Source organism: Ammospiza nelsoni, chromosome 10 (assembly GCF_027579445.1).
Source record: "Ammospiza nelsoni isolate bAmmNel1 chromosome 10, bAmmNel1.pri, whole genome shotgun sequence".
NCBI classification, from domain to species: Eukaryota; Metazoa; Chordata; class Aves; order Passeriformes; family Passerellidae; genus Ammospiza; species Ammospiza nelsoni.
In genome coordinates this window covers 15,286,730-15,308,834 of record NC_080642.1, presented here as the reverse complement: position 1 = coordinate 15,308,834, position 22,105 = coordinate 15,286,730, and the positions used below count along the sequence as shown (strand labels likewise).

The window sequence follows — 22,105 nt, the reverse complement described above, 5'->3', positions numbered from 1 at the left end:
AGAACTACCAAAAATTTAGTGTTTTTAAAAGAAGCTTTCAGGACCATGAGATATGATCTTAAAAACCTCCTGCTTCTGCCCCCGCAGTCTGTTTGGGTGCCAACCTTGGCAAATGCAGTATTCAGCAGGGACAGGCATGGAGACAAACAGCTCAGCCCTCCTGGCTGGTGAAAGTCAGGAAGAAATACCATAAAGTTCTCTGTGAAGCCCACACCAACAGCCACCCTCAGCTATGGACTGGGCAGGCAGCCCCAGCTCTCCAAGCTGTGTCACTGCAAGATGCTCTCAACCCTGGTACCACAGGGCTGCAATTCTGCACCAAATGAGTAACCTTTAAAACAAATTTAGAAGGTCATGATGTTCCTCTTGCTTCTGGTATCCATGTCCAGAAGCAGTAAAGGGCACTTTTCATACCTCTGCTCTCAATCTGAAAGCAAAATAGACAATCTTCAAAGGAGAGGTGGAAGGAATGGCCTAGCAGCCATTTTAATCAAGCAAGAGATTGTTAGAATACAGGAGCCAACCAAAACTCAGGAGGCATGTCAGATGTAAAGAGCATATTCTGCTCACCTCCAGCCCCTCCAGGCCTTACCCAAGTCAATACTATGAAAGCCAACTCAGGAAAGAAAATGAAGCAATGTGACAGCATGGGTGCCCTTGCTGTCCATCCCTTGTTATTCCATTCACGAAAGCCATCTATAATTCAACACACCCAGATGACAGCAAATCAAGAAACAAAGCACAAGAGAAAAGCAAAGGACATTTTCTCAAATGAGACAGATGTGTGCAATAATAGCAGTAACAAGAAGAGACTGTGTATATGTGCTCTAGGTTAACAGACTTCTCTGTGAACTCCTTCCTGCCACTATTTATATTCTGTAGGACAGGAATATGAAATTATCCTGAAGTAAACAGTCATCTCAAAATGACAATGTCCTGTCAGTCGCCACGTAGCTGCAGAGCCCTTTCCCTCCATGTGGGCACTCAATAGCTACACTCCTGTTCTGCAGTGTATCTAAAGCCCTTGCACAACAGGTTCACACTTATGTAGAAAAGATTGGGTTTTGCTTCTATAAATCCTACATGTTTTACAGCTTCTGTTGTTCTTTCACCCTTCATCATCAGCTTGATTCCTTCCTGCGCTGCTTCAGCTAAGGGGCAGGGAAGAGATTGAAGAAGAAGGGTCTGGGTTTGGCTCCAATTCACCCTTTGCAGAGAAAAGAACCTGAAAACAGTTTGGGTCCTGCTGCAATAGGTGCTGTGGAGCTCATGTTGTAGGACTCCTAGGAAAAAAAGTTCTTTCCAGATCAGCCTGGCAACTTAGCAGCAACACCCATCATTAAAATCCCCACAGCTTTCCACTTAGCAGAGATGTGTACCTGTAAGATGGCCCTCTGGGGTCTCATGTCAGAAGTGTATTACTGTACAAGTGACCAGGAGCAAAACCATGCTCTCATCTGAACTGCTTATTTAAAACTCCTGTGTTTATTCCTGATGTAACCCACTCAAAAAACATGCAGCACTGACTGCAAAAGTGAATGAATTACACAGTGGTGTCCCTCATTCACAAGCCTTACACACTGAAGTTTACAGCCAACATCCACCAAGGATCTTCTTCCCTTGCCTGATTCCCACAGACCTCCTGAAACTGCATTATTGAATTCAAGACAAAAAAGCTATGCCTGCATATGCATGTACAAAATAAAATCTTATTAAACCATTAGTCACACAGAGCCTTAAGACAGGGCAGAACAACACAACTTATCTGTAGCTGTTTCATAATTGGACTCTGCCTGCAATCCAAAGATGACACTTTGGGTCAGTGCTGGGTTGGCCAGTGTCTTCCATGCACAGCACAGGGGCCACCACGATGCTGAATAGAGCCCATGGCAGAGCAGAGCCACCCCACCATGTTCCCTTTGAGTGGCTGAGACAGCACCCCCTAACACACCTGCCCATGTGACAGGGATAAAAGCTACAAGGACTGTTTTTAAATGTACTTGTTATTAGTTTTCGGTGTCTCTTTACTTCTCTCATCTGCATGGAATTATTGCCCCTTTCAAAATTGAAACTTGGTACAGTTTATTTCAAGATGACTTTACAAGGCCTTCTATGTGATATTCATTTCAACAGCTCTCAAATATTGCACAACAGTCATATGATCCAGTGTGTGTGTTTTATGAGACAGACATGACACATGAAAATTAAAAACAGGTTCCTTGTCTGGAATACAGAGAGGGACTGGAGGGGAAAAAGGAAAAAAACAATGAGAGTGTGCGCCCAGAGATCAGGGTGGAGGGAAAAGGGGAGGAAAAAACAGGATGAGATGTCAGAGTCGTGTCATCCTGCCCAGAGTGCAAACAGCTTTCATCAGTATGAAAGACAATTAATTTGCATAAATTTACTGCACAATACAATTGAACTGTGCTGCTATATTTCAGGACTGGCAGTAAGGATTGCTATGTCTATAGCCTATATGCTTACAGTCATTTATCAATAATTTACAACATTCCCTTCTGCAAGCCAGACTTTGTAATTGCCCTTGCATTTCACATGACACTTTCTGTAGGTATTACACTCAAGGAGAGACAGAGAATCAGGTTTTAAATGCACAGGATTTAAAGTTCATTTTGTAACCCATAATCTAAGCCCTCAGTAAGAACAAGGAAGTATTTCCTATGGTCAAGAGTATCTTTCTACATGTTCTGCTAATCACAGAGGATTCAGAGGTATTTCAAATATCTCAGTGACGATTTGAGTGCACCTCTCATTCAGACTCACCCACCACACTGCACAACTGAACAATTTACAAGATTACCAGAAGTTGCAGTCACTTTGGTCTGTTTAACTTTGAATATATTTTTATTGCCATGTATGCATCATATACTATATTGGGAACAGCACAGGCAGAGCAGAACACCTCTGCCTCAGGAAGAGTGCATAGCAGATTTAGTCTCTGAGCTTTTGGAGAGGTCACAGCAGGAAAAATCACTTTTACTTTGTCTGGCCTGACGTTATGGGCTGAGACAAAGAGGCTCCCTGTTTTAACCACGTGTACTTCCTTGGTCAAAGGGTTATAAAATGGGTAATTTTACAGAGTTAGGTAACACAGCAGGTGTTATATTTACAGCTATGTGAGCATGAACAGAAAGACCTGAGGTAATCAAATCTCATGCTTGAAAGATAAGAGGATTCATAAGATGATCACCAGCTGAGATCAGGATTTATCCCACACCCCTTAGACACCGAGCAATCAGCCAGGTGCAAATGTCTTTTTATCTACTTTTCAGTTTCTCCTTCTTCAAGGCATCTGCTGCTGGAGGTCAAATAGAGAACAAGATGATGATCAAGGTCCATTTGTTTTACCCCACGTAAGCAAAGTGCAGATGAGACAAATATAAGTAATGGGGAGGCAAGCCTGGACTAGCCAAAATGCTTGCACTTCTCCATGTACCTCAAACACATACCACATTACACCAAACCCAAAGCACTCCTCCAAACATCAATGATTCACTTTTGATGCCTTTATCATTGGTAATATCCCCAGAGTTAGCAACATTCTTGAAGTAAACATATGTTCCATTGTATGAAGATAGATTATTTCTCAAACGAGTTCACCTCTGTGGGATCTTTTGGAACATATAATTTTAAATTAATAACATCACAGCCATATGCATTTTACGACAACCTCTGAAGAAAAATATTTTTAAACATAGTTGTTGATTTTATGGGAAACTGAGTGCCAAGAAGTGAATAAGTATAAAAATATACAACAAAAGAACAAAAACATTTCCTTTGATTGAGAAAAGCCATTGGAAAGGAACACCTAAACGCCATTTTTATAACTTCTGCTGCACAGCCTACTCAGGACATGCAATACACAAACATCAATTGGCTCTACCTGTATAGGCAGTTACCCCAAGTGTGATTGCAAGGGAGAATTTCCACCAGTAAACAACCACTACTGTGCCTGTTGAGCCTCTCTACACACACAAATATCAAAAAATAAAGTAAGTACCACAAGAAGTATCCAATCATAGTGAATTTTTTAACTGCCTTTCTCTGCTTTGCAGCTTCTTCTTTGAACAGCTTTGATGACCTATTTACGTTTTTTCTTTTAGTATTAAAAAAAAGCCAAGGTCAGCAATCTGCTTGTCAAAGGTATGCTATTTAAAGGACAAAAAAGGAAAAAATCAAACAAGAGTCATAATATGCAATAGTACCCTTCAGCCAAATCCAACTGCTACCAATACCAAAGAAATTGCCATGAACTTTAAAGTGGACTAAAAATCATATCTAAAACTATGGATAAAAAAGCAGCTTTCAGACAACGAGAGAGCAGAGGAACTGACTGTATGAACAAGACAAAATATAAATAAAATTACTAAATTTAATCTGCATTCACTGACAACCAAGATCAGGACTAAACTGATTGCTTCATATTCTCCACTGCTGCTAGTGCAGAATATCACAGAGGAGCAATCAATCTCCGCTCAATCTAAAGTAATTGACAGCAAAATAAAGGCAAGAATGGATTTTCTTCATGGTACTCTGCAAAGAGGAAATAAAGGGCCCCAAGATAATATTAATTCTGTAGGCTTTAAAAAAAATCCTTATAAGGTTTGGAATTTATTTTGGATTTTTTTTAAACAAAATAATTTGGAAAATTGTTTGTTTGAGCCAATCTTGTAGACAATTTGTTAAAGAACTTGCAAGTAACATTTCCAGCCAATGCTACTTGCATTCCATGCTCACATCCCTGCAAAAACACTCTTGATTTGCTTTGAGACAGGATCCCATTTTAGTTGTCTTGAAGGATGCTAAAAATATTACCTAGTAAATTGGACTTGTTCTTGAGTGCATACAACCTCTCACTTTTATATCTGACCCCCAGAAAAACCATAAAGCCTGATTAAACTTTGTGCTTAAATGTAGGCAAGGGTAAGTATAATGTTGTCTGTCTTACCAAAAAAATAAAAAAGGGGTGGGAGGGATGCACAATGTCCACTTTTGTCACCCCTAAATGTTACCAGGTAAATCCATTCCAATTCATCAAAACTTTGGTAAAATGAATTAACTTCATTTCTCACCACAGGGAAACCATGAGGATTTACTCATGTATCAATGCCAGCATGTTCTGCTATCAATCCAGTACAGCCAAGCACAATCACTCTCCTAGGTTTTCTGTACAGTGCTACAAAATAATTCAGAGATGGCCAGGGTCTGTGTCCTCAATCCAAAATCTGAAATTTAAACATTAAAAGGTGGTTGGCACAGAAGATTTGTAGAGACACACTTTTAACACTGAAACCTTCAACCACCCTCACACCCATCTCCTGCCCAAATTACTGATTTGTGTGCAAGGTAACCAGACCCAGGGGAAAGTCAAGGATATAGGCATTATTCACACTTTATAAGATCAGAACAACAGTGGCCAATGCTATCTTACCTTTCTTTTATGTTTAGAAGGGAGAGAATGAAACACTGGATAAAGTTAGGAGTGAGGAATGCATGCTGGTTTGGGAGGTTTCATTTTCTACCAAGATCTCTGAATTTTACAGCTGGGAATAGCAGCCTGAGCCATAGCTTTTTTATATGCTGAACAAGCATCTTAAATATCTTATATACATTTTGATTATGTCAAACTGTTCCAGACATGAAAAGACTATGGGTTGCTTTTTGCTATACAGCAAAGGCCACAATCATTTATATGATCTGGACCCTCAGCAAAAGAAATCCAAAACAGATTTCACTTGGTAGAATATGAACAATATGTTTCCTATATTACACAAAATGTAGTTGGCTTTATATGCAACACTCCTCTCATCTTGGAGAACTTACAACTGTGCTTTATATTGCAGTGGGGGGATATCAGAGCAACCCTGCATGTTTAGTGCAGTTGCTGTGCAGTTATACTGCTCTAAAATGAATAGGGAATTTGCTTATGAATATCCAGCACTCTATTAAAAATATCTTTTAATATCTGTATAATCAGGCAGCACTTTCACCATTACCTGGCACATGCCCCCTAATACATTTCACATTATTCAGCTCATCAGCTCTGGAAGAATTAATTGAAAAGATAGCCCTGAGATGTGAACCAACACACCAGCTTAACCAAATGCAGGCTAAACCACAGGGCATCTCTGGCTCATTCACAGTGATGATCCTCATTTATACCTTCTGTCAGCTGGAAATAAAGAAACACTTCATATCTTCAGGCTACAGTCAGGCATGACTACAGGATAATTTGTCTATTTACTGTCTGATTTCCACAGCAGCATGAGATACTAGAGAGCTAGGCAGCTTTTTTTTCTATGTATTCCCTGATTCCTTTTTAACAACCTTCCTGTTGTAGGGAAAAAAACCTAAAAAATTAAACTCCTCATCACCCTGAAAACTCATAGAAAAAGACCCAGTGCTTTAGGGATGACATTTGTGACACCTTCCTCTCAACTACAGCCTGGAGTCTCACACTTCCTCCCCACCCCACATGGTACAGGGACCAACAACCCACACACAATAGTCATAAAGAAAGGCACCAAGCTCTCATCCAAGGCTCCAATCATGCCACCAAGAACTATTGGCTTAACCACATATTTGCATGTTGTAATTGCACTTTCTTGGCCTTTAAAGACTACAGTGGAAAACAGGCAGCAGCTTGTTTTAAGTGGATGCAATCTTCAGGGAAAGTAGTGAAGGACATTTGCTCATTTCACACCCTGGGTCAAATTCAGCATGCCTGCATTTTTGCAGAGTCATGCTCTTAGAAGAAGAAAGTATTTATTTTTTAAAAAAAACTAGGCTCTCTTTCTTGAAAAGACAGCAAGGCTTTCTCTCATGTACTGGGAAATGTCATTCTTTGTCTATGCAGTTTTACAAAAACAAACAATAAACAATGAACTTGAAGGAGAGAAGTCAATTATTGTACAAATGACTTAATCCTTTGTAGTTGTCCTTCATGTAATACATAAAATTGTATTTCTATCCTATACACTGCTTAAAGGCAGTGCCTTATACAAGATATTCTAAATGACACCACATTACCATTGCTGTAACTTGTATGTTGTTTTTTTGTTTCCTTTCTGAGAAAAGGTAGTGCTGCTTTGCAAAGACAGATAAGATGGGACAGAACTGATTCACTCTGCAGCTATGGATTAGACACTTAAACCTCCCCAATTTCCAGTCTGCCCATGTGTATAATGGGGCAGCTCTGGCCAGGATTGTTAGGAGGATTAACTAAGTGGCACTGAAAGGCTTTGAAATCTGCTCAGTAAAAATTATTTCTATAAAAGTGCATGTGCATAAAGTGCTAATTGATGCCAGCTGGCCTTTCATTCTGGGCAGCAAAAACAGCTTCTTACCACACACATTTCCTTTAGTGGGCACCAGCAGCATATTTTTTTTTTTATTTCTAAATTCCTGGGGTTTGCCTTAAAACATACAAACCATTTGATTTTCAGGAATTCTCCATTAGGAGCTTGATACAGCAATGTATTTCAAAAATTACCTTGATTAACCTTGCACAGGCAATAAGTGTAAACACTTTACACCTTTCAAACTGAGATATGAGCCCTATTTGCAGTCTCAATTCTAGATTCAGCAATTTGCATCTTAGAGTCTGCAGTGCCCTGTTCATTTCCTTGAAAAACCTGACAGTCAATTTACAATGGCCCCTGAAGTGAAGCAGAAATCTGCTGTTCCTGAACTGGCCTTATCTGACAAATGAAGATACATAAGTAATTATTTTTAATTTCATTTCCCCTTGTGCTGCAAACAACCGCTTTTTCTGGAGACCCTCCCTCAGCTGCAGAAACTTGGAAATGCTCCACCTGCTTATGTTTGCTGATAGACGCCAGAGGAATTTTCATTTCATCTGTTTCACAGATGCTCAGACTCTTTTCTCAAGACACACCATACAAAAATGTCTCCAAAACAATTAGCAGGAGTTTAGTCGGCATGACCGTGTGGCTGCACGTAAAGCAAAGCTCAGACAGCCCTTAAGAAACCGAAGCTCTGCAATGAGTGTCTGGGACCTTAAAAGCACTAATTTAAATCTTCCTGCTTGACACATTTATAGTTTTTCATGTAGTCGAAAGGGCAAAGGGGTTGGTATGCAGAAAGCTGCTACAATGTGAGAAACATCATGAACTTTTATAACCTCTTGTACTTATACTGACATGAAAGTAATGGCCAGCAGAGAACAAACATGCAATCTAATTCAAAGAGGGGGGAAAATTATGCAAAGATCTCTGTAATCATTGTCTCTGTCTCACTTCAAAATAAAATTCACTACCTTACTGAAGAGCTACATGAACAAAAATAATTCTATGAAATACTTTGCAATAATATCATATTTAATTGAAAGATGCCCCTCGTTTGGCCAATTGCCTGGCAGCGCCATATCAAGCAGGGCTCTTGACCATCCCAAGCCTGCTCCTCCCTCCCTGCTCCTCACCATGCCCCATCAGGCAGCTGAGCCACAGGCAGCACATGAGGACTCACTGCAAAATGAGGGCACACTAACAAATCCAAAGAGACAGCAAGAGTGCCTCATGATAGTTCACAAGGCTCACGCTACCAAGTCCAGGGGATAAATCACCTGAGCATCTCTGGTTGCATACTAGACTCCCTGAGAGTCCTCTAGTGCCATAGTGAAGGACTCAAATTGCAATCCTTTTGTCCAAAAATGATAGAAATTTAATTCCCACTGCATAAATTCTTGTTGAGAATATTTCAAAGGGCCACAAGCCACGGGTGTCTGATTTCAGGCCTATTGTCAAATGCAAGTGTCCTTAAAAAGGACAGGAAGGGGGATCTAAGGAATGGCATGACTGGGATGGCCAACCCTCCACCCAAAGCCACACCAGAGAGTTTTGCTTTCTTCTGTTTCTCTTTGGATGTAGGAAAGGCTTATTCCTGTTGGTTTACGTTACCAACATGACAAAGGCTCAGAAAATTTGCAAGTGTTCACCCCATAGCCCACAGGTACAGGTGGGTTGCCCATTTCAGGGAGGTGAGACACCTGGGAGCACACACGGGAACCTTGGGACTTGCTCCATAGTGGCCCTGGCCCCTGGCTGGGGGCACTGCCAGGGTCAGAGCCCTGAGTCAGAGAGCAGTGGCCAGGAAGGGCCCTCGAGGCCCAGGACAAAACCTGACATGTCCTCACTCTTCTCTGTACCCAGATGGCAGCAGGGGCCACCTGGCCCTGAAGGATGGATTCACCTGAAGGTAGAGGACACACAAAAACCATCCCTACTCTGCTGAAAATGGCCAGCAGCCCCCAAGAAACAGCAGATACCCTCACTACAGCCCTGCACCAGAGCCCAGGGAATGGCTCTGGGAGGTGACAGCCATGGGGCAGCCTGGGGCAGCCCTGTGACCAACAGGTGCAGTCAGCTTCACCTGTGCAGTCAGGTACACCATATCCCAAATCTGTAGCCCGATCAATTCCGATTTATTTATTTATTTACCTATTTAACCCAGGCTCACTTGCTTATGACAGTACCACACACAGAACCTGAAAAATTGACACAACTGCAGCTGCTGAGCAGTACCAGGACACAGAAAACCCATGTGTCTTCCTTTTATTTAGCGGCCCACAAACAAAACAATTTTTTAAAAGGCCACATTTGCACCTCAGGTAAACGTGCCCAGGAGCACTCAGTGGAGCACCACAGCAGCAAAAGGCAGCAGCAGCTGTGCCCAGGGAGTCAGGGCTGGGCAGGCCAGCGAGGCCCTGGGGCCTGCAGCCATTCAAAGAAGCTCCATGAGAGGCACCACCCTGCAAAATAATGCAGAGCACTGCTGGCAGGGCTGGGATGCACAGACATGGACAGGCACCACAGCAAGGGACTGCCTCCAGAGATGTGCCTCCTGCTCCAGGCAGCACTCCTGTGAAACCCCTTCAGGGCACTGCCACAGCAACAGCCAAGCCAGTCCCTGCTTTGGGGACCTGAAGACACATGCTGTCTGCATAAAACTGATAACAGCGAATTAAAACCCTATACAGATAAGGAAAGTCATGCAGAACAAAAACCTTACAGCAGTCCATCAGTAAGTCACTGGTAATTAAAGTCATTCAGTTTATCCTCACTATAAAGAAGTGCTGTAAACAGTTCCAAACCTAAATTACATATACAATATATTTCTTAGACATATATCATCTCCCCCATTTGGGAATGCAGAGTGACACAATTTATTTGGCCTTGTTTGAAGGCCTGCAAATGTAACTCAAGGCAAAGCTCTGGGGCGAAAACACACCTTTCTTTAAATTACTATTGCGCTGCTTCATAAAAATCATTTCAAGAATTACTTAATATTTTTAACATTTCTGCCTAATAACAAATGGCAAACAGCACTGGTTCCCATAGGCTGTATTCAATTACTTTGATTTTATTAACAGACTGCTTTCAATCAATAGGAACTCCAAGCCACATGTCAAACTAGAACACCAGATTCTTCAATGCTATAACTTATCATGGCAGTTTCAGTAAAAGGAAGTATGCCAAGTTATACCATAGCAAAGCCAACCCAAAAACTGCATCCCATTAATGATAATTCCCATGGGGATTCTGGCCACTGTGGTTACAAACAGCTGACAAAGCTGAAGTGTATTATTGCACTATTTGTAAGAATGAGTCAGACATCAGCACAGGGGAATTACTCCCAGCCTACAGATAATTCAGTCAAAAAAGCAGCTTTTATAAAAAACTAAAACCAGTTTGGTTTTCTGCTCATCCTGTCCCAGAGAACACTCAGAATCCACTTAAACAATAGTCTTAAAATAATCATAACACATGTATATTATCTTATTTTGTTTTCTATTTTTCCTTATCATCTCTTCTAGTTTACTACTCAATTGCACCAGACTTTAGGAAAATCTTTCTCTAATCTTGGAAATATTAATTTAAATCTCTTTCTGACTTGAAGTTTGCTTTCCACCCTTTTGAAAAATAAATTGGGGGATGGAGGGATCCACAACAAACACTGAAATAAAACAAGTCCCCAAGGATGAAAAAAATTCCATCGAATAACTGCCCATTGATAAATCTTTCTCAGCAAGCAGTTCAATGAATATTGAGTGAACTTTAGAAAATACACTTACAAAGACTCTTTCAACTTGTTAGTCTTTCAAAATTTGCTCATTTAAGTTAGCTTCCTTCTACTTTAAATGTTTGTGTATGGACATCTATTAAATATAAGGTTATCTACAACTGAAGTTTGGGATTATAAAGTGCAGGTCACTGCCATGCCATTTAAACCTTGAGAGCACTTTAATCAAAATATTATCATGCCCTAGATGATTAATTCAGTAACTCTTTTTCCTCAGTGTGCTATGCTCTAGCACTCAAAAAGCAACCCTAATATCTACCAGGCAAAAAACCATCATCTTCCAAAAGGGATGGACCACAGCCTCAGTGGGTATTCTGTTTCATCAAAGTTAACAGGGTACTACTAATCCAACATTTTTCATTCACTGATAAAACAAGATAAACTTAATTCCAAATTTACATTGCTGTGAAATTCAGTATTTTGCTTCTGTGCCAATATGTATCATTTAATAGGATCTTGCTGTGAAAGGACTATAGGTGAGTATCAGAGATTCCTGGGTTAGCAATACAAGGCAAGTTCTTAACTAAGAAGTACTTACTCATTTTCCAAACCAGACTGTAAATTTTAAATTTGATCTGTATCCTTTCTTAGACAAAAAAAACCCACCAAAATTCTGTTGCACCTGTTATGCCTATACAACTTAAGAGTCCCAGAGAAGAAAGCTTACTGAATTACCACCAGCCTCAAGTCAAATATTCACGACAGCTTACAATAAAGGTAATTGATCAGCAATAGACAGCATGCATCAGGTGTTCAACTTGCCCAGAAGCATTGTGATGGTTATTGTTATGAACTTTTAATTAGCTATGCAAAGAAAATAATATTATAATGAAATAAATAAAAGAAGTTATTAGTCTCACACACTGACATCCAAATCCTGGAATGGAAAAATTTCTCTCTTCTGAGCTAACACATTTATACATCACACTGCATTGCAGAATATATTGCAATAGTACAAGGAGAACAGGATTACTTCTGGAACTAACAAACAGAGGTGTCACAAAGGACCCTCCTTTCTCTTATGACATAAAGCATTTTGGATTGCAACATTAATCTGCAATCCAGCAGCCCGTGCACTACAGACACAGCCACTGGCACCTCATCTGCCAGAGAATGGATCTGCAATCCAATTTCAGCTCCTTGCTTGCCAGTGTCGCTTGCTCCAGTGGTAAGCTTTCAGCACTCAGGACTGGCCCCAAAATAAGCACTGCTGAGTCTGGGCATGGTACAGCTGTAACCAGAGATTACAAATTTCCAAGAAGGCTCGTGTTGGCTCAAACTAGCCTGAGCAGTGGGTACCCAGTGCCAAATGCAAATTTTGCAGTATTCTAATGGAAATCAAAGAAACAATATCCATGGCTTCAGGGGAAGAGCCACACAGAATACCTTCACAGAATAAGCACACATGCCTTTGTTGTGAAAAAGCACATCTGAAAAGATCTGCCAACACCTCTCCCAGCACATTTCATGCTGGTGAGTGGGGAGGGGCCCATTTCAACAATACCAGGGAGCAACAACCGCAGAACCAGAATTTTTTTTGATTCTGTTGAAGAATAACTTCCTGTGCTGTGAAGGAAGGGTGCCTCCTCCTCCTCCTCCTGAGAGCCAGCTTGCAGCAGGGTCCTTAATGCCCCGAGGGCCATGAAGAAGCAGCAGCTTCCTGTGCTCTCCAGCATCACAACCACAGCTCCATCCTTACCTTGCAACAGCCACAGGAAGATGGAAACATTTCTCAAGGACACACTAGAACAAAACAATTGACAGTGACTGCAGCATCTGCTCAGCCTAGCCAACATAATAAATTTCAATCTCATTTTAATTTTTATATGTCTAAAGCTATTAGGTCTTAAATACTTGAACTTTAATTATTATGGAAGCAATTAGCTCCTATGACCAGAAGGCTTTGCCTGAACAATTGCAATGAATGCAATATTTTCTGCAACATAAAAAACAAATACCCTGACACATCTGTAGCTATCTAGGACCTTGCAACTGCCACTGTGCTTCACACTGGTGTCCTGGGTTTGTGCCAGATTGCAAAAGCTGGAAATTACTGGCATAAGCTGTATGACATTGTATATATGTATAATTGAAGATTATCTCCTAAGGTATTCGGTAAATTTAGAATTTCAAAACTTAAATATTTCCTGCTGTAGAGAGATTAAATTGGTTTTGAAATTTAAATATTCTTTCAGAGAAAACTATTTTGGTTATCTCCTACAAAGACAGCTATAATTAAACAACAGCTCCAAGTACCCTGAAAAGTGGTATTTCTATAACTGACGAAACAACTCACATTTGTGTTTCAAGATACAGAAGTATTCTGTGGAGCTTTGTGCATCAAAAGAATTCCATTGATATATATTGCTTTTAAGTACCTTCATTCAATGCATTACTACTTAATAGAAGTATGCATTTTAATTCTCATCGTCTTTTTCAGTTTTCATCTTGTGTATTTTATCCACAGTACAGTGTGCCCACACAGCTTTCCCCCGAGCTCTGGTGAGCTGATCTGACCTCTGCTAACAGGGCTGCTGGCAGAGAACAGCAGCTGAACAGCAGGGGACAACAAAACTGGTTCAGAAGGGGCTGGAGGATCTTTCTGGTTCAGAAATACTGCAGATGTACAGATCTCCCTCAGTGAAGAGTGACTGGGCATTCACCTGCACACAGTGTCTGGCCTCCTCAGTACCCCCCAAGCTTCCCTTTGCTTTAACAAGCAAGGGTGGGAATCCAGGAATGGACAGGGCTTGTTCCTAACCAAGTCACAGAGAGCATTTTTAATTCCTTTATGCTGGCATTTTACACAGTGCTCTTTGCATGCCAATCACCATCTCTTCCATAACTGAATGAAATATAAACTGTTTAGTGCCTTGTTTTACACTAAAAGGCTTGATTTAGATGACTTCTGCTGATAAATACCATTTGCTAACAAAATCAAGGGTCGATGACTTCCCATTCAAGCTTTTGTTGAATCAAAGGCAACTAATAATGTCAAAGCTCTGAAGCCAGAGGAAGTGCTAGATTCCAACCAAAGGGATTTCTGTTTAAGTTAAAAACAGTTTCCCAGGCTCCATATCATGCATTCTCACCCACTTTCTTCACTGGGACCCAATGCATCCACTACAAGGGCAGAACTACAGCAGTAAGAAGAAATGCAATGTACACAATTGTTGTGCAAATGATGAAATACATGCACCAAGGGGAGGAGCAAAGCACAACATGCTAATGGATGCTGTGACTTTGTATACCCTTGGCTTTTTCAAGGGGATTTTATTGTTTAGGGGTTATTTTCTACAGTCTTCTGCCAAAGAAAATAGGCTCAGACACGCATATATCTGACCTAAGTCTGTCTTACGCAGTGCAACCTTTCTGCTCTTATTTACTCATTGTGCAAGACAAAGCAGTGCTGGGAACAGCTCTGTTCAGACAAAGCCTGGGACCCTGAGCCTTGTTCTGAGGAACTGAGGAGACGTCCTCAACACAAACTGGCTGCACTGGGGCAGGGGGACTCTCTTCCCAGGTGCCTGGTCTGTCTGCAGGGTCCACAGCAATTGGAAGCCTTCAATGCAGCCCAACAAGTAGGGACTCCAATCCTCCAGTCCTCCTGGGACTGTGCAACACACACAGAGCTATTTCCAGCATATTTTCACACATCTCTATGAAACTCAATTCATGCCTGATCTTCCTGACAACACCCAGCCTTGAGCTCCCTCCCTCTGGAAGCAAACCCAAGGGGAACCACAGGAAGAAGGCTCTGCAATCAGGGTATTTCCAGCCCTTTGCTGGCCACAAACATGCAGCCAGCTCCCAGAAATCCTGCCTGACACCAGAGCTCTCCTCCCAAGGTGATGGTCTTATTCTTTTCATGGAGCTCTTTCAAATTATTTGAGACATGCTTTCTCAGTGAAAATCCAAAAGGAAACAGAAATAGGCAAAACTGATTTCCTTTAATTAATATACATATATTCAGAGCAGGGTTGCCCCACCATATGCAGAAAACAGACACATACTTTTTGCTATGAAGGTAGTTAAAGCAGAAATATGAAACTGACTGCAATATATGACCATTTTTAGATGGGATGTAAGAACTTCCTCAATAACAAGATGCCCTTTACTTGAAACATGGCTTGAAAAATGTCACCAGTGCAAATGCTAAGAAAAAACCAAATACCACCAACATATCTGACATAACTTCCACTACTCTCAGTATACATTATTCTTACAATGCCACTTTAGCAGAAAGCAAATAAAGTTATGCCAAAATACATCCAACACAGAAAACTGAACACTGCAGAAGATTCTATTTAAAGCAGGCTCAGTTAAAGATTAATTCAACTGCTTTACCCAATTTATATTCTCCACCTAAGACTCCTGGACATCAGGAAATGAAGCATTACGATGCTTTAACAACCTTCTGCACTTGCATCTACCCTTCATGTTTCTATTAGATCCTCTGCACTCATTTAAAGTATAAATTCTCACTGACACAAATGGGTTTTCCATGCATGTAATTAAAAAAACCATATGCAAGAGAGACTCTTTCCTAAGCTGAGAGCAGCCAGTGTCAAACACCCTGCAGTGAGTGCTGCCTGAGGGCTGCTGCCATCCTGCACAGCTCATCCCACCTTGCTCACAGCAGAGCCCACAGCAGAACTCAGCAGCTTCAAGGTACAAGGCAGGTACAAGGTAGGGCCTTGCCATAGAGGCATGTTTTGAAACAGAAATAAGCACATGCAACTCTCCATTTTCAATGTTAGAACAAGATGCAGCCAATAAAGTAATATTTCAAGGTTTCTGCAAGCAATTTACTCTTCCACAGCTTCAGGATTCATTTTTTTTCTTTTTTTTTTCTTTTATTTCTATAACACTAAACAAAATATATATATACTTCATCTTTATATAACATACTTGTTGGGTTATTAGTTTATTTGATGCACTTCACCTTTGGAAAACACATCCTCACAGACTCTGAATCTCTCACCAACCAGCACTATATCTACATCTAAATACAGCGAAGCTACTAAGTTTTGCCCTATGCAAGAAGTCATGTGTGTTCTTTTGGGTCATTTTATGAGGGGAGAAAGAAGTACAAAAACAATCTCTCAGTTCACAATGCAAAAGAAGTAATGCTTAAGGATAACAGTAGAAGGCCTTTAATAAAAGGCCTTTAATTGCAAGAAGAAAATAACCTTCTGTGCTTCTGACTCAGATGAAAGATGAGGGGGAAAACAGCATGCTGGGGAGTAATGGTACAATTAGCTTTTCTCACTTGTTTAATTTGTTTCTTTAGTAAAGTTAATGGTCATCTTAATATTACATATATTATAGATAATATAATATTACATATATATATGTATATATATACATATATGTATGTGTATATATATATGTAATATATAATATACATATTACAATATTAATATAATCTTAAATTGGTAATGAAGACCAGGCAGCTAGTGGGACTTATAGTTACAGCTGCACTCAAACCAATCATCCTTGACCATTCTATAGATGCAAAGAGAACACTTTCATTAAGTTTTATAAGTATAAAGTGAGGTGGTTTTAAGAATATATGCAGCTTCCAATTTGCTATGGTTTCAGTAGCCAAAAGAGCAATAAATGTTCAACAGGAGTAGGCTTTTTTAATTATTTGTGGAAATTTAAGTAAAACACAAGATTTTTAACTACCCATTTATGTCATCTGGATTTTACCCTCCCAGAGAGGCTATGGATGCATTTTCAGGCAATTTGAGTCAACAGCACATTAAACCAGTAAAGGGTACCTTGGTCTCTGAGTACTGACATGAGGGACAGTGTTCTTGCTGAGTTTTGTCTGATTCAGGATTAAGACACAAAACCAACCCATAACAGTAACACAATTACAGGGCATCAGAGGGAAGCCATTTGCCCATGCTTCAGTGACCCAAAGCTAAAACTCAGGCATTGGGGGGGACCAATGAAGGGGAAGAGGAATGAGGCTGAAATTGCCACCACCAAAACCATGCTGTATGGGCTGTTTGAAACTGGGAGGATGGCTCATTTAAACATTTTCTGGATGCTGTAGGGGCTCCAGGCCCAACAGACGCTGTACCCCTGAATGCTCAAATAGTAACAGATTTGGCCACCACAGGCTGAGCTGATTAGGATGGGACACCAGTGGAAGGGCTTGCATAGGCCAGAAATGCTGGAGAAAACAGCTTGGGAAAGTCTGGTCTACAGGAAAAAAAGCAACAACATTGTGAGTTTAAAAATGCAAAGACCAATAAAAGCAACAATACAGCATTACTAAATTTGCTACAGAGGCACGTAGGGTAGAGTAGAAATGGGGTATTTTGCAAGTATGTGGTAAGAGACAGTCCTGCTGCAAGGCTCTTGCAATCAAAATTAACAAGGCAGAAAACCAAAAATAGGCAGTAATATCTGAGAAGACATTATTCCTAAATGACTGCCTTACACAGGGAATTAGAATCAAACCAAGGAGGGCAATTTTAAGACAATGTTTCAGGGGTTTTTAATATGTATCCCAATGAGAAACATTGTAATTCTACAGATCACAATTAAATCACGATCACTCTTACTCTCTATTCATCCTATAAGCTTATTATGAGCTTTCCCCTATGTCCTAGGGTGACTTTATGATGCTGAATTGTGTCCCCATTTATCTGTTTAGCCCTTGCAGGCCAAACTTCCAGTCTCTGCTGCACTGCTGTACATCCTGCTGCTCAAAGCACATGGGACAATTTCGTGTGTGTGGAGATTCATTAGTAGGGCCCACAGGTAATGGAACTGTCTCTAATGGTGAAAGCTACTTTTGAGAGAAAAAGAAGAAAAATGGGAGAAAGACAGAGACAAAGGGAAAATGAAAGCTGTTGGCAGCAGTTAGCAAAGCCAGGAGAAAGGCAGGAACAAGGGCAACAGGCTGTGGCTTTGCTGAAGGGGCCAGAGCTGCTGCTGGAGGGCAGGCACAGGTCGGGGCATCTCAGGCAGGGCCCAGAAGTCCCAGAAAACACCCCAAACCCAGTTCATAGGCTGACAAACTTGTAGCAGCATCAGAGTTACACCAGTCAAGTTTGCTGTGTAACTGCTGACACTACACTGGTGCCACAGAAGCCCAGCTGTGGCCTTGGCCCCACTGTCATCACCAGCCTGCAGCCAGCTTAGGACAAGAAACACTTCCTTTTTGCTTTGGGAGTGAAGCTATTAAGCTATTCTGAGAAACCAACCTCTATTTATTTATGTTACTTCTTGTCTTCTTTTAAATCTCTATCAGTATGTACAAGACTTGTTTTTAAACACTATTACCTCACAAATGCCATTTATACAAATTGTTAAACAAGACTTTCATCCATCTTAAATTAAGATACACCATCACAGAGGTTGCCACATCCTACCTTCCACAAAGCCTGAATTAATAAGCTCACAAAATCAATCCAATAAGACAGGCAAGCAACAAGTATCATTCCTGTAAGTACCATATCACTAAAATATATTTTCCTATTTCATTAAAGCATACTCTTAAAAATACAACTATTTGCACCGTTTGTGCTCCTTTCGGCCTCTGAGGCTGCTGAGAAAAGCTCGTCCACTGGTGGGAACTGGAGGAATAAGATTGCCTGACCCAGTGCTGATTATTCAGCACTGACTTCACTTTGAAGAGTCTTCCAATAAAAAGGAAAAAAAAAATGAAACCTACTACACCACTTTAAAAACTGCAGACAGCATTTTTAACCTCTGTCCTTTTGCATTACTGCACCAGTGCCTGGAAAAGCTACAGCAGGAGAGAGAAAGTAATTTAGGCAGTTCTCTTCGTGCCACCACCATGGCTCAGAGGGACAGAAATCAAGAAACATTAGAATCAATATAAGCCGATTAGGACATTAAGGAAGAACAAACCATGCAGAACTTAAACAAAATCATTTAAAAGGCATGGAGAAGGCAGGCATTTCTGAGTAGAAAGTAACTTGTTTTCTGGAGATACTCCAGATTTTGCATTTCCATCTGGTGGTACTTAGTGCTGGGATAAGCAACAAGCAGGTTTCCAGCTGAAACACAGGAGTGCCCATTTGACAGGAAATACCTACAAGCAGGACTGCCACAGTCTCATTGAAAGCCTTAGGATCTGAAGAGGAATGGGTGCATTTTTCTATACGCACATCTAAATTACACTCCTACCCAAATGAATGCTCTACTAAAATAAAATCAAATCAGAACCTGGGATTGAAACTGTGGTTCAGTTAACAACAAAATAGTTATTCTCACTCTTTTTTGTCATTCTCCAGGAAAGGGTGGTTTACCTTAAGCTGAGATTTGCCATTTCCAGGTATACAATAAGTCAGTTAGGTGTTCTCATTCTTTGGAGCAGCTACTGACCTTAGCCCTTGGTGATCCAGCATTCATAAATGCCCCTCCCATTGCAGGGAAGAGGCAGGATGCACACAGGTCCCCAGCTGTGTGTCCCAGAGAATTGGCAGCTCTCTGGGAGCTGCACCCCAGTGCCCTGCCCTGGCATCCTCAGCTGAAGGAGGATGAGAAGCTGCAGCTCCTCGGGCCAGAGACCTGCCTGCAGTGACTGTACACTGCAGCTCAAATAAAGCAAATGATCCCCAGGAGAAAGCAGAGGCTGTGTACTTTACTGTACCCAGAAATCCTGTTCTGGTTTAGGCTGCCTGCTGCGTGGGGCTGCACCACTCTGACCCCAGGGCTGTCGCTCCCCACTTGCAAACAGGGCTGGTGGGCAAGGAGGGAAAGAAGGAAAGAAGGTGCCCTTTGGGAAATACAGCCTCCAGGTCAACCCACCTGACTGAGGAACCAGCACCACAAACTCCCAAATGTGTGCACCTAAAGCTCTGTTCTGCAAATCAGTGCTAACACTATCCATTGCTCCTGCTTAGGGAAACCATGCCCATGAGTCTAGAAGGGTGGGAAGGACAACAAGCACATCAGATCCAAGCAGGAAGGTGTAGACATGCAGTTACAGAAGGAATGAGACTTAAGCCTTCTGTCATAGGTGAAGAAATATATTTCAGAAACCACAACGGCGACAAAGCTGCATCAGATGTGGAACTGGACAAGAAAGAAAAGCTCTCTGAATTTGTTCAACTCTTTAACTTTCCAGATTTGATGGGGGTTCCCCTAGATTACTTTACACTAGACATTTCCCTGCTATTCTTAAAATCACCCCACTGAATTACTAAATGAGATTACACCTCAGCAAAAAAGGTTTTTTCTTGATTCAGCAGCTAACTGCAAATGAAAGCAAAAGGAAAAGCCTGCCTTGTGATGAAAGGACAAGTAAAAGAGCAATCACATCAGAAAACCAATGCCCAGACCTCTAAACAGCAAAGAAATTGCATGTGTCAAGTTCCCATAACAAGATGGTGCCAGCTGAGGCTTATGTTAAAACTGTGCAATACAATTAGATGTCTGGAGCTCTGTCAGACAAATGATGCTATCTCAGTAATGGGATTACATAGAAAAATTGGAGGGATTTCAGTCAAGAGGAATAAAATTATTAAGGACCAAAAAAGTGTGACTCACGAAAGCAAGTAGAAACTGGATGCTGTGCTCTTGCCTGAAAAGCCCAAGTCTCAGAACCAGACAGGCCTGGTGGTACCAGCAACACCACAGCATCTCCTGCCTTACACCCAGAATAACAGGAATTGATCAGACCAGCCAAAGCAAAAAATCAAATTATAAAATTCTAGCTTTTTTATGGCAATGCTACTGTTGTATCAGTCAGCAAAAAACGAGTAATTGGAGGGGAAAGAGGACAGGGAAGTTCATTACCTATTAACAGCTGTCAGGAAGAACACATTAGTCAGGAAAAAAGAGGGGAAAAAGAAAGAGGTTGTGACTACAGAGACTGGGTAAAATTGAAGCCTTTCAATTATTAACAGGAGAGAATTTCTTAGCCACAGGAAGAACATACACATGGGAAGTACTGAAAATCACAACAGCTGAATCACCTGAGGAGAGCCTGGCCACTGGCCACTACCCCAAAACCACCATCGTGAAACTCCAGCACTGACAGGAGGCAAAGTAGCTACAGGGGAAGGGGAGAAGGAGAAACAATGCAAGAAGGAAAACAAGAGTTGTGGTAGATGCTCCCTAGTCAGCACTACCATGCTATACTACAGGAAAAATAAATGAATAAATAAAAGAGGTCTAAATATAGAATGAGATTCTCTTCACTGAGGAGTTCAACATTTCTCTGCAATTCCTTTCCAATTGAAGGACTGCAAGTTGAATAAAAAGCTTCATTTAAATTCTATACACATTCACAAAGATAAACTGATTTCAGAAAGCATTATTATGCCTGACCTCTCTCACTGGGGGTGAAAGCCAGATACTTTGTGAACCATTTTGATCGTACTAATATTCTATAAAAATTCATTAGATGTCAACATAAAGGACAAAAGCAGCACCATGGAAGAGCAGATCCTGTGAGCTACCACACAAAGCACATTAGGGTTGCTTCCCCTGCATTCCTCTGCATCAGCACAGGGCAGCTCTGCTTCAACACCCAGCAGCAGAGTCCTGTTCCTGGCTATTGTGACAGGGAGAATCAAACACTTTGGAAGTGACACTTCCCAAGAAACTTTGCTGAGCAAGTGCCAGGCCTGGGGGTGCCCAAGTACAGTATGCCAAGAGAAGCAGGGGGAAGCAATTTCTCCCAACCCCACTTCACTCACATCTGATCCCCCTGCAAGGAAGAGTGTCTGTGTGCACGTGTTTGTGTACACACTATGGCAGGGAACATTTAATTGCACTTTGGATCTTATCCAGCACACACAGCATCCAGCAACAGCTCTCCTGGAGTTAATACTTTACAGAGCAGGGGAGTCTGAAGCCCAGTTCTCTCCTTTTTCACCAAGACCTTCTAGGGCAGGTGGACACTCCCTACAACTGGCAGCCAGGATGGGTGAAGGGGAATTGGTTGCCAAGTCCCAAATGGCAGCACAGGCCAGACTGGTACCCAGCTCAG

At 41.3% G+C, this 22,105-nt stretch overlaps 1 protein-coding gene across 1 annotated transcript in view; it reads right to left on the bottom strand.

Annotated features, from left to right (window-relative positions):
* PID1 (phosphotyrosine interaction domain containing 1) overlaps positions 1-22,105 on the bottom strand; it is an 84,547-nt gene that overhangs the window by 28,491 nt on the left and 33,951 nt on the right. The gene's annotated exons all lie outside the window — the stretch shown is intronic.